General features: G+C 57.2%; 1 protein-coding gene across 3 annotated transcripts in view; it reads right to left on the bottom strand.

Annotated features, from left to right (window-relative positions):
• GPR68 (G protein-coupled receptor 68) overlaps nucleotides 1-14,337 on the bottom strand; it is a 29,880-nt gene that overhangs the window by 3,660 nt on the left and 11,883 nt on the right. Inside the window, exon 1 of one of the 3 annotated variants that reach the window (XM_036427578.2) lies at nucleotides 8,015-8,431. The exons of the other annotated variants lie outside the window; for them this stretch is intronic. The gene's annotated coding sequence lies outside the window, so the exon portion shown is untranslated. Of the gene's footprint in view, nucleotides 1-8,014; nucleotides 8,432-14,337 lie in introns of those variants that run through there. 3 annotated transcript variants of the gene reach the window in all.

Raw genomic sequence — 14,337 nt, 5'->3', positions numbered from 1 at the left:
TGTGTGTCTGACACTGTAGAGCAGCTGGCATGTCTATAGCACCTACTGTGTGTCTGACACTATAGAGCAGCTGGCATGTCTATAGCACCTACCGTGTGTCTGACACTGTAGAGCAGCTGACATGTCTACAGCACCTACTGTGTGTCAGATGCTGTTCAAAGGGCCTCACTGAACCTACAGCAGTGGTGCTCAACCTTTCTAATGCTGCGACCCTTGAATACAGCTCCTCATGTGGTGGTGACCCCCGACGATAAAATTATTTTTGTTGCTACTTCATAACTGTAATTTTGCTTCTGTTAGTGAATCGTAATGTAAATAGCTGTGTTTTCCGATGGCCTTAGGCTCTACAGCAGCGGTTCTCAACCTATGGGTCGCCTAAGACATGGAGTAAAAGAACCGCTAGCAGGGTCACCTAAGACCATCGGAAAACACGGCTATTTACATTACGATCCATTAACAAAAGCAAAATTACAGTTATGAAGTAGCAACGAAAATAATTTTTTGGCTGGGGGTCACCATCACATGAGGAGCTGTAATCAAAGGCCAAGGCGTGAGGAAGGTTGAGAACCAGTGACCAGCCAACCAACTCCAGCTCCACTAGGACCTCTGAACGCCATGTATGTCTCCCCGTCCTCCCTCCCCAGCTGGTCCCTTACTTATGCTCCTGGTCACCGCGGCACAGCCCAGCCCGAGCCCGGCTCTCCAAGGAACAGCGAGGGCCCAGCCACGGCCGCTCCCAGCAGCCAGCCCCACTCGCGTTCTTCCCACCTGCTCACGGGAACGGGCCAGCTCAGTCCACGTGGAGGCCACCGCCCTCCTGGGGCCCATCCCTGCCCACATCCCACAGTGCTCGGGCGAGACACAGAGGCTGAGCTCCCCCGGGCACTGCCTGGATTCCTGGGTGTTTGTCAGCGGGTGTGGACCCTCCTCTCGTCCACGGAGCTTGGGGACCCACGTGGGGGTCAGTGCAGGACCGGGCACCGACAGACAGACAGGAGCGTGAGGCCAGGGCCGGCCGCCAACGCGCCGTTCACCCTTTCTGAGCCTCAGCTTCCGCCTCTGTGAAGTGGGAGTAGAAACGCCTGCCCTCGGGATGAGGATGAGGGCCCGGAAGATGACGGATGCCAAAGTGCGCGGCGCTGTGCGAGAGGTGGAGTAAAAGATGGGAGTCTTACGTTAGTGAAACGCTCCTATTATTGAGAACTGAAAGAAAACCCTGCATGTGCAAATACATTGGAATCAAGACAGAATAACATCTTTTGTTGTAAGCCCACTTTACAAATTAGTGATATAACAAAACCAAAGGCTTAAGCTTCCCTGTTGATTTAATGCTTCTGGTTCAGATGAAAAATCTGGCTGCGTCTAAATCAGGGTCTTTTTCAACCTCCCCCCTCATCACCCTCCCAAGGAGCCTAACTTTCAGACATGTCCCCCCTACACCCCGGCTCCATGAAATGATACTACCTCAGGTATACTGCATATCTGTTTATGTCCTGTGCCCTTGGGGGTGACAAACCATTTAATGCCTAAGACTAATAATCATTTAATATCTAAGGTGTTTTTTCACCCCACCCAAGAACTACCCCTCTCCCCCTTGAGAATGCATGGTCTACACCAGTGGTCAGCAAACCGCAGCTGGCGAGCCACATGCGGCTCTTTGGTCCCTTGAGTGTGGCTCTGCCAGAAAATATCATGTGCAGGAACGCACGTACAGTGCGATAGAAACTGCGTGGCCCGTGTGCAGAAGTCGGTTTTTGGCCTGGGCGAGTCTATTTTGAAGAAGTGGCGTGAGAACACTCAAGGGGCCGACCACTGGTCTACACGGCTGCAGATGCTGAAAGAGTGGCCCGAATGAGGGGTGTGGTGTGGCGGTACCGGATCAAGCTGGGACTCTCCGACCAGAAGAGAAACCTCTCAGCCTTCAGGACCCACATCTCATCACCTGCCAACCAGGGTACCCCCCCCCCCTCCCCCGCTTGTGGCCTGTCTTGGCTCCCACTGGCCCTGTGGCCCCCGAGCTGGCCCTCAGGCTGGAAGTGGGTACAGTACACTTCCGGAAGGAATGAGTGACTGCCACCTCCCCATTTCACAGGTGAGGAGGTCCCCACGGGGAAGCAGCCTGCCCAAAGCCAGCCTGAGGAAGGAAGTGTTGGTGTTCTTGCTCCATGCCCTCCCCCCCTCAAATCCCCAACTGAGACTCACCCCCAACCTCTCAGTCCCCAGAAGACTGGGACCCTTGGTCAGGGCCACCTCCCTGTCCTCTCCTCCCCAGGACACAGGCCCGGCACTGCAGTGATGGTGGTGGAGGGGGTGTTCCTGCTGTAACTTCGTGTACATAACATGAAGTTCACCGTGTTGGCCATTCCTGAGTGCATTGTTCTCTGGCACGAAGCACATTCACATTGTTCTACAACCAGCACCCCCATCCATCTCCAGAATTCTTCATCTTCCCCAACTGAAAGCCTCCGTCCCCAGGAAACACTAGCTCCCCATGCCCTGTCCCCCCGGTTCCCGGCACCCCCCATTCTACTTGCTGTGTCTAGGACTTTGACTATTCTAGGTCCCTCATACAAGCGGAGTCGGACAGTACCTGTCTTTTTGTGACCGGCTTATGTAGCTTAGTGTAAGGTCCTCAAGGCTTGACCATGCTGTCACGTGGAAGAAGGTCCTTCCTTGGGCAGGTGGAGTACGGCTCCATGCTATGCCCGTGCTGCCTTCTGTTTCCTCACTCCCTTTCAATGAGCACTTGGGCTGTATCTACCTTTAGCTGTTGCGAATAAAGCTGCTGTGAATGTGGGTGTGCAGGTATCTGTGTGCGTCCCTGCTCTCTGCGTTGTTTCTTTTTTTTTGGGGTGGGGGCATAAACCCACAGGTGGAATCGCAGGACCACATGGTAACTATTTTTAACTTTCTGAGGATCCGTCATTCCGTTTTTTACAGCGGCTGCCCCATGTTGCATTCCCACCACCAGTGCCCAGGTTTTTCTTGTTGTTTTGTTTGTTTTTGTTTTTGCTGTTTGTGTTTTGGCTTTGCTTCCACATTCCGATGGCGAGAGGAGGGGAGAGGGGCCGATGAGACCTGTGACCCCTCAGCTCTGCCCGCAGCCCGGTGAGTGAGTCAGAATCCGGCCCTCCCTGCCCTCCCTGTGCCACCTCTCCTGTCCGTGGCCCCCACCCCACACCTGCGGGGCCGAACGGCTCACCGCGCTCCCTACGAGGAAGCACACCGCCGCGCAGGACCCCCCCCCGGACCTCGGGCTCCCCCGAGTCCAGATGCAATCCGCACACAGGAAGCCGGAATCCGTTCATCAACACAGGCCCTCCCAGGCCAGGGAGACCGGAGAATGAGCCCCAGCGAGAACGCGTCCCGGCAGGCCCTAAGCGCTCCCTGCGAGTCACGGCCTGAAGCCCGTTGTTTGTTAGCGGTGTTAGCGGGTACAGGCACGGGGAGGGCTGGCACCGCCGCTCGCCGCTTCCTCTTTCCTCCGCCAACCATGAGTGACGTCTGGCAGCCAAAGTCACAAATAGTCAGGCCTGCAGGGCACAGACACTCGGACCAAAGTACCTCCCACGCTCACTCAGGAGCAAAAACACTGACATTCTAGACGGCGGTTCTGGCCCTTCGGCCTGAGTCACCGGAGGATTTGCCACCGCAGGGGACTGAACCACACCCCGAGTTTCTGATCCCGAGGCTCTGAGCCGGGGCCGGAGAACCAGCCACAAACTCCCAGGTGCCTTGTGGCTGCGGGCCTGTGAGCCACCCTCTGAGGAGCCCGGGACCCACAGGTCCAGAAAGTCTGGGGTTTGCTCCGGATCGGGTGTTGGACACGGGGTCCCAGGCTGGGGAGCGAAGGCGGCTGGAAGGAGCCCTGGAGAGCCGGCAGACCGGGATCAGAGCCGGGATGCAGCCTTCGGGAGCTCCGCAGCCTGAGGCCGGCTTTGCTTTTCAAATACGGCGCCTGAAGCTGTATGTCAAATGAGCTGTGTTTGCAAACTCTTTTCCCATTCCTGGAGCCTTTCACATCTGCCCTCTTTCCCAATCTTCGCAACCGCCTCCTCATTTCCCCCATTTTATTATATAGATAAGTGTGTGCATAAGCATAGACGGGTCTGCAAGGACTTTAACGGCCAAGGGAACGTGAGCTCCGAAAGGAAGGAGGGGGCTTTGATGCAAGGTAAGGACCTCTTGCACGCTCCAAGCCAGGAGGAGGGGCTGTGTGCAGGAGCACAAGTCAATAAATGAAAACAATCTCAGACATCAGAGGGAGTTGCTTGCCCAGCAGCCCAGCGCCTCGAGGTTTCCTTCGACAGCATCTGCAAGGTCCTCGGCACCAGACTAGACATGGGACTGAGGGATAAGGAAGGAACGGCTCCCGCCCTCAGGGAGATAAGAAGGCCCCTTACAGGCAGGACTAACTGCCACCAGGGGCCCTGGACTCGGACTTCCTGCACGTCCCTCCCACTCCCATTCCCTCCTGGTCTGTGCCTGTCACTCCGCATTCTGTGGGATAACAGCTCCTTTGTCATCTCTGCCCCTCTGCACTCTCAGGAGGTGCAGACCGCACTGCCCTCCCCCGCTTCCTGTCACCTCACAGGCGTGCCCAGCGCGGCCTGCCCCTGCTTGCCTCTGTCCTTTTCTCCTCTAGTCTGTTGCCTGCCCCGTCACTCACGGTGGGCGGCTGGCCTTCAGCTTCTTCCCTCATCCCACCCACAGCACCCACTTCATGTCCCAGTTCTACCATTTTCAACCCTTACATGTTTCCCACTTCCGTCCGTCACCTCGTTAGCTCCCCGACCAGAGCCCCGATGGGCGGGTCAAGACCTCCTCCAAGAATCAGTGCCCTCAAAGCCATCCTCTACACCGATCTAACCCAGTCACTCCTGCCTGGAACCCTGGAATGGCTTTCTAGTCATCCACCTGGTCATCATCCACCCACCCACTCTCCCATTCGCACAACGAACACTTCTTGCGTGTCTGTTATACGGAGGGCACTGCACTGAACACCGGCTCCTAAGGTAACTCAAGCTGCTTTTAGTCTCCCAGGGAGGGGAGGAGATAAGCAAACCAGCTCCTAAAGAGAGAGGAGGATTTTAAGGGAGCCCAGTAGAGGGGACTTAGCCCAGCCTTTTAGAAAAGCCTTCCTGAGGAGCAAGTTATGCTGAGACCAAAAGAGGGGGGAAAGGCTGCCTGAGCAGCGGGCGTTTCTGCCGGAGACACGTGTGCAACGGATCTGGACCCAGAGAGCGAATGGGCTCCTCCGGAACCGGAAGTAGCTTGGCACGCCTGGATCTAGGCATAAAGGGGGCCTGGCCAGAAAGGAGCCGAGGAGCCGTAGAAACTAACAGTTCATTAGAAGGGAGGTGGGAAACAGGGACAAATCTGAGATGTTCCTGACTATGAGTGATTAGTCCTTATTAGCTCTTAAAAATATTACCTTTTAGATGGATAACTGGGTGGGCAGATGGGTAAATGGATGAGCAGAGACATGGATGAGAGGTAAATAGATTGTGTGAGTGAATGAGTGGATAGATGGATGAATGGGTGGGTGGATGGCTGGGTAGATGGGTAAATGTATGAGCAGATGCATGAATAAGAGGTAGCTGGGTGGTCAGATGAGTAAATGGATGAGTGTGTAAATGGCTGGGTGGGTGGCGGGTACGTGGATAGATGGATTAGTTCATGGGGAGATGGGAAGATGAATGGGTGGGTAGATGGCTGGGGTGGGGAGGTGGTTGGGGTTGGGTGCTGGGACAGTGGCATTTTCATTAATAGAAACAGAAAAGTGAGGAGGAGGGTGCCTATAACCTTGTTTCCAGCCGCCTGAGCTGCTCAGAGGGTCCTGCTCTTTCAACCAGGCCTTGTCACAGCCAGTCCTCCTTCCATCAGTGCCTGAGGGCAGACAGGCATCCCTTCCCTACCTGGTCTCCACAGGAACCCTACTCCTCAAAAATCAAGACTCAGTGGGTGCAAAAGTGTTCTGTACATAAAAAGATGCAGATGGGACAGAAGAGCCAACCCAGATCCGCCGAGAGCCCTCCACCTGCGAGGCACAACTCTTCCAATGCCACTCTCTTCCGCGCCCATTTTACAGATGAAGGAAACACAACTGAGGTCATGAGCCAAGACCTGCTCGGCCAGGTGTGGAACTCGGGCTGGCCCGCACTTTCCTGGATGCCAGGCTCCCTTCCTGTTTTTCTTTATTGGCGCTGAGCAGCCCCCCGCCACCTCCAGCCTTCCCCAGGCCACCACGAGGGCCCCCGGCGTGGTCCCCAGCTGGCCCCTGCACCTGGAGGGTGCTCTGCCAGGCCACCCGTTCCCTCCGCACCCACGGAAGAAAGCCTGTGCGTCCAGCCGTGCTTCCCTGAGGGGAGGGGGCGGGGCAGAGAACCAGATCCGGGAGCTGCGGCATCTCATCACTCGTTTATCATCACACAGAGGCACCCCAACCCCTAAAAGCAAACTGCAGACAAATGCCATCAGCACCGAGGGGTCTGCGAGGACGCTAACGGCCAAGAGAACGTGAGCCCCGAAAGGAAGGGAGGGGCTCTGACGCGGGGTCAGGACCTCTTGCACGCTCCAAGCCAGGAGGAGGGGCCGCGTGCAGGGGCACGGCTGACACACACACACACACACACACACACACACACACACACGCACACACACACACACACCGGTCCAGCCGCCGCTTCCCGGGTGCACGCGGGCACACAGACCGGGCCAGGGTGCCAGGGTGGCCCCGCTTTCGGGGGCTCTGAGCCCACAGAGCAGGGGGTTTCCGGCAGACCCCGCTCCTCTTCCTTTCTCTGCTCGAACCTCTACATCCTTGAACAAGGCGGTTTCATTTCCCACAAGCGCCTGCCTGTCTCGGAGGCTGTCACTGTTTCCCTCTGGGCGAGAGGAGGAGGCAGGCGGCATTTTTCCTTGCCCCCTCCACTCCCCCAGGTAGCCACACTCCAGCAACAGCTAGGCAGACTCTCCTTTCTTTCTTCCTTTCTTCCTTCCTTCCTTCCTTTCCTCCCTCCCTCCCTCCCTCCCTCCCTCCCTCCCTCCTTCCCTCCTTCCCTCCTTCCCTCCTTCCCTCCCTTCCTCCCTCCTTTCTTTCTTTCTTTCTTTCTTTCTTTCTTTCTTTCTTTCTTTCTTTCTTTCTTTCTTTCTTTCTTTTCTTTCATCCTGTTTCTTTGGTTAGCCCATTTATTTCAGAATTTCAGTTAGCAACGGAAATAATAGTATCCCATTCTCCTTTTCTCCTTGCAGCTTGTGGCTATTTCGTTTCCCCTCTTTCCGTTTCTCCCACATAAACTGGGGAAGGGGAGAAAGGTTATTTATAGAAACCCCTAGCCTTTTGTTCCTTTTACTTTATTTGGCTCACTTTTTTTCTGGTTATTTTGTGTTTCAGAAGGTTTAAAACCTGACTGTGTTTGCTTAGTTATCAGGTAGAAAACGTGTGTCATCGGCTGTTTCCCCCATATCACGCCTCCTGAGGGTCCTTCCCGTCGGTTCCTGCAGCAGAGCCTGGAAAGGGTGCACAGACTTCAGCACCCGGACCCTCGGGGAACCCAGGAGCTGCCAGAGTTCACCATCAGGTGAGACAACTGTCCCTTTCCTTTGACAGCACTGTTGTTCGGCTCTGCTTGACGGCAGGCTCTCACTTCTAAAGCCGTTTCCAAGTTCAATCCCATCTGGGCTCACGAGGCTCTGATGGGCCTGGCACTGCCAACCCGTTTCACCGAACCTGGAGCCCAGAGAGGCTGACACGGTCGCTCAAGTTCACGCTCAAGTGCACGCAGCAGGTCAGGGCAGTCTGGACCCAGAATCCAGGCATCGAGGCACCGATGTGCTGCCTTCAACCGCTTCTGCCCACAAACCACAGCGAGAGAGGCACTTGAGATGGTAACCCAGCACACACACGCTACACACGTGTTCTACACACACACGCACGCACGCACACACACACACACACACACACACACACGTGCGTGCACACAGGCACGGACTTCCCCACCGCAGTACTCACCCTACCGTCTGCGGTGCCCTCTCGTCGGGTCTCTTCTGTTCTGCTTTTCTCAGTGCAGGTCCTGAGCGACTGAATGGATTCCCTGGCCCCCCAGTGCCGACTGACCCCTCCTGCTCAGCCTCCGGCCCCGGGGAGGCGATGCCCCCGCCAGGCGAGGGGCGGGCAGAGCGTGGCAGCGGCAGGAAGCTGTCCCCGCGGATCCCCGGTCCTCTGTGCCTTGCTTCACCGCGGAGCTCTGCCCCCCAACCTCCAGCAGCTGGGCTTTTGGCTGCAGCTCCTCCGAGGTCTGGGGAGGAGCCCAGAAAGCACCTTCCGGGGCCTGGCGGACCCCCCAGGCCGCGGCGGGCAGCCCGGCAGGCAGGCACCGGGACCCACGCTCCCCTCCAGGGATTTCCCGCAGACCGCGCCTCCCAGCTCCGGCTAGAAAACCCCAGCGGGAGGCTGTCCCTTCCGGAGCCCGAGCTGAGGCAGAATCATGTGAACGTGATCCCTGTGGGGCTGGCGCTGGCCCAGCAGCTCTCACCAGCCACAGGAGCAGGGCGGCGGGCTGCTCCCCCCACCCCCACCCCCACCCCCACCCCGGAGGCAGGGAGCAGCCTTGGGAAGGTGGGGGGAGGGAGGGGGGGGTGTTAGGCCGCAATTAGGGACAGGGGGCCTGCAGGAGAAGTGGCTGCACTACTTCTACCCATCAAACCACTCTGAGCACCCACGGCCGTGGTCGGCAAACCACGGCTCGTGAGCTACATGTGGTTCTCTGGCCCCTTGAGAGCGGCTCTTCCACGAAACACACGGCCTGGGCGAGTCTGTGTTGAAGAAGTGGCGTTAGAAGAAGTTTATGTTTTAAAAAAAAAAAAAAAAATGTGGCTCTCCAAAGACATTTCAATGGTTGTACCGTTGATATCTGGCTCTGTGGACTGACGCGTTTGCCGACCACTGAGTCCCACGGGATCCCAGGAGAGGAGACCAGGTCCTCGCTGAGCCGCCCGGGTGACCGGAGCAGACCTCGGACCCCAGCGAGGACAACAGGGCGGCGACGAGGCAAGGACGGGGCACGCTGACCGTCTCCATTCCCACCCCCAGGACGCCCCTCTCCAGCCGCCAGCCACCAGCACCTGGGCCAGTGGCTCTCACGTGCGTTAGGAAGTACTCAGAGCTTATAAAAAGCAGTACCCATGCCAAGCTCACCCCACCCGAGTTAAACCTCACTCCCTGGGGACGCGGTGCCAGCACCACCGGCCTTAAAAGCTCTCTGGGCAGCAGGTACGCGCGGGAGCAGGCTGGCCCGTTGTTCAGGCCCACGGAGGAGCCAGGGCATCGGAGCAGCACCCTGGGCCGCCCAGGAGGCAGCATTCATGTTTGTGAACAGCTCGGGCTCCGGGTGGGGAGCACGCACAGGGCTTGGCTTCCCGGGGGCTCTGGCTCTCAGGAGCATCTGCTAAGCTCTCCCAGCAGAGCAGCCCCAGGGCCCGGGAGGCTCCCCGGCTCTGCCTCCTCCTCCTCCTCCTCCTTCTCCTCCGGGTGGGGAAACTCGGGCCCAGCCAGGCAAAAGATCTTTTTTCTTTAAAAAGAAATAAATATATTTTATTGATTTTTTTTTTTTTTTTTTTTTTTTTACAGAGAGGAAGAGAGGGATAGAGAGCTAGAAACATCGATGAGAGAGAAATACCGACCAGCTGCCTCCTGGACACCCCCTACTGGGGATGTGCCTGCAACCAAAGTACATGCCCTTGACCGCAATCGAACCTGGGACCCTTGACTCCACAGGCCGACGCTCTATCCACGGAGCCAAACCGGTTCCGGAAAAGCTCTTGACCAGGGCCTTACAGCCACACCACAGAGCTGTGATCCTAGGACCCTGCTGCCCACGTCAGAGCCACGCTATTTTGGCGGCGTGACCTCCTCCCTCCTTGGACGCTGGTCATGGGACGTGTGGCCGGAGCCTGGAAGCCCAGGCCCACCACACACGGGAGGGTGTCCCTGAGGATGTGCGTGCCCCTTGCTCTGCAAGTGGTCTGCGGGGCTTGTCTTCTGCAGAGAGCAGATCGCTCTAGTCCTGTCGGGGACTGTGCTGCCCCCTGTCCCCCCGCCACGGGGCCTGGGCCCTCTCCAATGGTCTCCTACGTTAGTTACTGGGAAGGCTGCGCCTGGCTAGGGGGAGTCCTTCCCCACAGACCAGACGCTGGTTCTGAGTGGCGGGAGTGTGGCTGGCTCTCCCAAAGGACAGGTCGGTTCGGGGTGCAGGCTCCCCCCAGGACACCCCCCCAAAGAGAGCACTCCTGGCTCTGTCCACAGGGCAGCCCAGTCCACCGGACATGCGCACAGAGACCATCTACGCCTGGAAGACACTGCTGACACTGTGCCCGCCCCCTCCCCCCAGACCCCCAGGCTGGGCAGCCCCCTCCGCCAACAGGGGGCACCACCCCCTCTGGGATGGGAAGCCTCCCTCTCTCTCCAGGGCCTGGGCCTCCCCCCCATCCCCCCTGGGCCTGTGGGACTGCAGATGGGATGAAGCTGGCTCCAGCTTGAGTCACATCGCTGAGCCCATGTCCTCTGTGACATGCCCACCAGGGACAGGAAGAGCAGCCCGCGCTGTGATCTATGCTGGCGCTAGGATTCCATCTCCTAGCGAGAAGCCGTGATGACACCGAGCATCACGCAGTGGCTTGAGGGGCCTAGAGACCCATCACCTCGGCCCTCAAAAACCTCTCCGCGTAAACCTGCGGGCGTAAACCTGCAGCGAAGCCAGAGCCGTGAGTCTGTCATCAAAGCGTGGCCTCCAGAGAAGCCAGGGTCCAGCCCCCATTCACACCCCTCCCCCCAGGCCCAACGTGCCAGAGCCTCGGAGCCACCGCTGCCGAGCAGAGAAGGGCAGGCAGTGAAGGGTGAGAATGCTCAAGCCCAGGGTCCGGGGTGTGTGTGACCTCATGGGGCTGCCAGGGGCAGCTGCTGGGCTCCTCCCATCCTGGGAAGACAGAAGGGCTGAAACTGGGCCAGGCCCGCCGCCTGAATTCCTTTCCCCTCTGTCTCGGCCCCAGGGCCCGCAGTCATGAAGTACCGTGGACCCCACTGGATGACAGACCGGGCTGCCGGAACCCTGGCTGTCCTGCCTGCCCCCCACATGGACATCTCCTCTAGGGATCCGGGCTGAGGGGCGGGTGAGATGTTCTGGAGGCTCGTGTGAGGGCGACAGGGCCCCCTGCCAGAAGGGCACTCACGGGCCCCCCGAGGTCCAGGCAGCCTGGGCGTCATCATGGGGAGGACTCTGGAGTCTGCCCTGAGCTGGTAACACCAAGCAAGGCCTCGGCACAGGGCAGCAACCCTGTGGTCACAGGACAGAGGTGAAAGGCAGAAGCTCTGGGCCAGACAGGGGTTAAAAGACAGAGGAGGCCAAGATTCCTGAGCTGTCGCCGTCTGGCTATGTGACCTTCACACGTCGCCTTCCCGGACAATCAGCGGACTTCTGTGAGAGCCCGAGAGAGGAGGTCCAACACGTGCCTGGCATGCGGGAGGTTCCTGTGTGAGTGAGGCTGCAGGGACAGGGGGATGGCGGTGGTGACAGCGCCGGCCCCTCAGGCGAGAAGGCCCTCCCGCAGTCCGACTCACCCTAGGAGAGGTGGAGGGTGGGAGGGCCAACTTGGTAAGAAGCTTGCGATGGCGCGTTACCTTGTTCTCCACGGCTACGCTGCTGATCTGGAGCTGGTGGGGGGGGGGGGGGGGGGAGAGAAGGCCTTGCAGGGGTCCTCAAACTTTTTAAAGTGGGGGCCAGATCACGGTCCCTCAGAGAGCTGGAGGGCCGGACTATATGAACTACTAATTCCTACTGTAACACCTCGGCTGCGCTCACTGCCCAAAAAACCTGGCGGGCCGGATCAGACTCCTCTGCGGGCCGCATGTGGCCCGCGGGCCGTAGTTTGAAGACGCCTGCTTAGGAGGAGCTTAGAGGAGCCTCGTGAGTTCTGATAAGCACAAGAAATGTCTATCCGGAGTCACCTGCTGTCTGCCTGCAGGGATCTCCGCTGACTTGCGTCTTGAAGGCGCCTTGGGCCATACCCTTCAGCGTGGGTTTGCATCAGAGGAGCCCATACAAGGCGCTGCACTGCTGCAGGTTCAGAAGTGCCGGGGTGCGAGTGAAGATGGCCAGAAGGACCGAGAGGAGGAGGAGCGGCAGGGATCCTCCCGGAGTGCCTGGGAGCAGCTTTGGACCGGGAAGCAGGTCACTGCCCTTCGGGAGCACGCGCTCAGTACCATGCACCATGCTGAGCACCTGCCCATTGTTTCCTGTCTGCACCCGCACGTCAGCCCCAGGAGGCAGGGTCCTCCCTGTCTGACAGCCAGGCTGCTGGGACTCTGAGAGCGCCAGCCACCTGCCCAGGTCACAGGGCTCAGAAACAGCGGGACCGTCGGACTCCAAAGGCAGGGCTCTGGGCTACTTGAGGAGTGTCCCGCTGGCCACACACCTAAGGGCTTAAGACAACGCTGATGTCTTCTCAATGGGGGGTCAAAAGTCTGCCTTGGATCTCGTCGGGCTAACATCTAAGTGTCGGCAGGGCTGCCTTCCTTCTGGGGGCGTGTAGGGGAAATGGACTTCCCTTCCTTCCTGGCTTCTAAAGGCTCTGGCGTTCCTTGGCTTGTGGCCCCGACATCTTCAGAGCCAGCAGCGGGGCCCTGAGTCCTCCTCACATCCCTCCCCTCCCACGGTCACATCTCCTCCAACTCCGACCCTCCTGCCCCCTCCTCCACTTTTTTTTTTTTTTTAATATATTTTATTGATTTTCCACAGAGAGGAAGAAAGAGGGATAGAGAGCTAGAAACATCAATGAGAGAGAAACATCGACCAGTTGCCTCCTGCACACCCCCTGCCAGGGAGTGCCCACAACCAATGTACATGCCCTTGACCGGAATCGAACCTGGGACCTTTCAGTCCGCAGAGTGACGCTCTATCCACCGAGCCAAACCGGTTTCGGCCCCTCCTCCACTTTTAAGGACACTTACGATCACGCCAGCTGAGCATCGGAGGAGCTGCGACTCCAGCCAAGGCCTGAGTTGATTGTATTTTAATAATTACCAATGCTAATTAATTATGTAAATGCATGGGGATTTACACAGTGCCTTGTTCACACCACTCTTCCCCTCCAAACAGCAGGTGCCATCGGGAGGAAGGAGCTGGGCCTGTTTTGTTCTCTGCCAAAATGAACGCATGACAAACAGGTGTTGGGTGTTTGAATCCATAAGCGAACCTAAACTCCACTGACTTCTGCAGCCCACTTGCAGAAGGCCAGGGTCAGGGGCTACGGAACCGGGGGAGACGGGATGTGGGATGAGGTGGCCACAGGAAGAACGTTGGTTTTGACTCTGAGGGCGTGGGTGGGTGGCTGTGTGTGGAAATGCATTACCACGGAAGCCTACTGCCCAGAGAGAGACTTCGGTTTCTCCTTGGAGAGCCTGTGGTCTGTCTGAGGAGAGCTGCTCGGGGCATCCTTCCTGTTCCGACACAGGAAGCCCAAAGCGCAGGCCAGAAGGTTGCCATGGTGACCGCAGGCCTGCTTCCCCAACCTGCTTGCCTTCCCACCAGCCTGCCTCCCCACCAGGAGGGCTCCAACCCATCAATTAATAGCCTAATCCTGTATGACAACAGTCATTCCGAACACCCAGGCGGTCATCCGCTTGTAAAACAAACCGACTTCTCAGGGGACCAAAGCTACAGAGATGCTCATTAAATGAGACTCAGCCTGGGCCACCTGCTAGAATCTAGCTTTCCGAATCCAGATTTCTCTCTCTCTCTCTCTCTCTCTCTCTCTCAACATTTTAAATATGTACATTTTAGGATATAGATAGAATTATGACAAATTTTATATATGTTGACTTTTTAAATTTAGGTACATGCACCTATTTTATAATCACATTCTGTATAAAATAATTTATTAATTCCGACATGTAGTATCCATATTTCACATTTTAAAAATTGGTGTCATTCATCATTATCTCATTTATTGAGTCACCTGAGAGAATGCTATGGTCACTGTCACCATGTTATTAAAGATATGCTAATTTTAATTTTAAAAAAGATACATTTTATTGATTTTTTTTTTTTTTTTTTTTACAGAGAAGAAAGAAGAGGGATCGAGAGTTAGAAACATCGATGAGAGAGAAACATCGACCAGCTGCCTCCTGCACACCCCCTACTGGGGATGTGCTTGCAACCAAGATACACGCCCTTGACCGGAACGAACCTGGGACCCTTCACTCCACAGGCCGACGCTCTCTCCACTGAGCCAAGCGGGGGCTAGGGCTCTCTCTTGTTTTAAAGGCATGGGTTTGGCGGA

Source organism: Pipistrellus kuhlii, unplaced genomic scaffold (genome assembly GCF_014108245.1).
Source record: "Pipistrellus kuhlii isolate mPipKuh1 unplaced genomic scaffold, mPipKuh1.p scaffold_m20_p_1, whole genome shotgun sequence".
Classification (NCBI taxonomy): Eukaryota; Metazoa; Chordata; class Mammalia; order Chiroptera; family Vespertilionidae; genus Pipistrellus; species Pipistrellus kuhlii.
The sequence above is the reverse complement of the archived record's forward strand: the minus strand, read 5'-3'. Positions and strand labels throughout refer to the sequence as shown.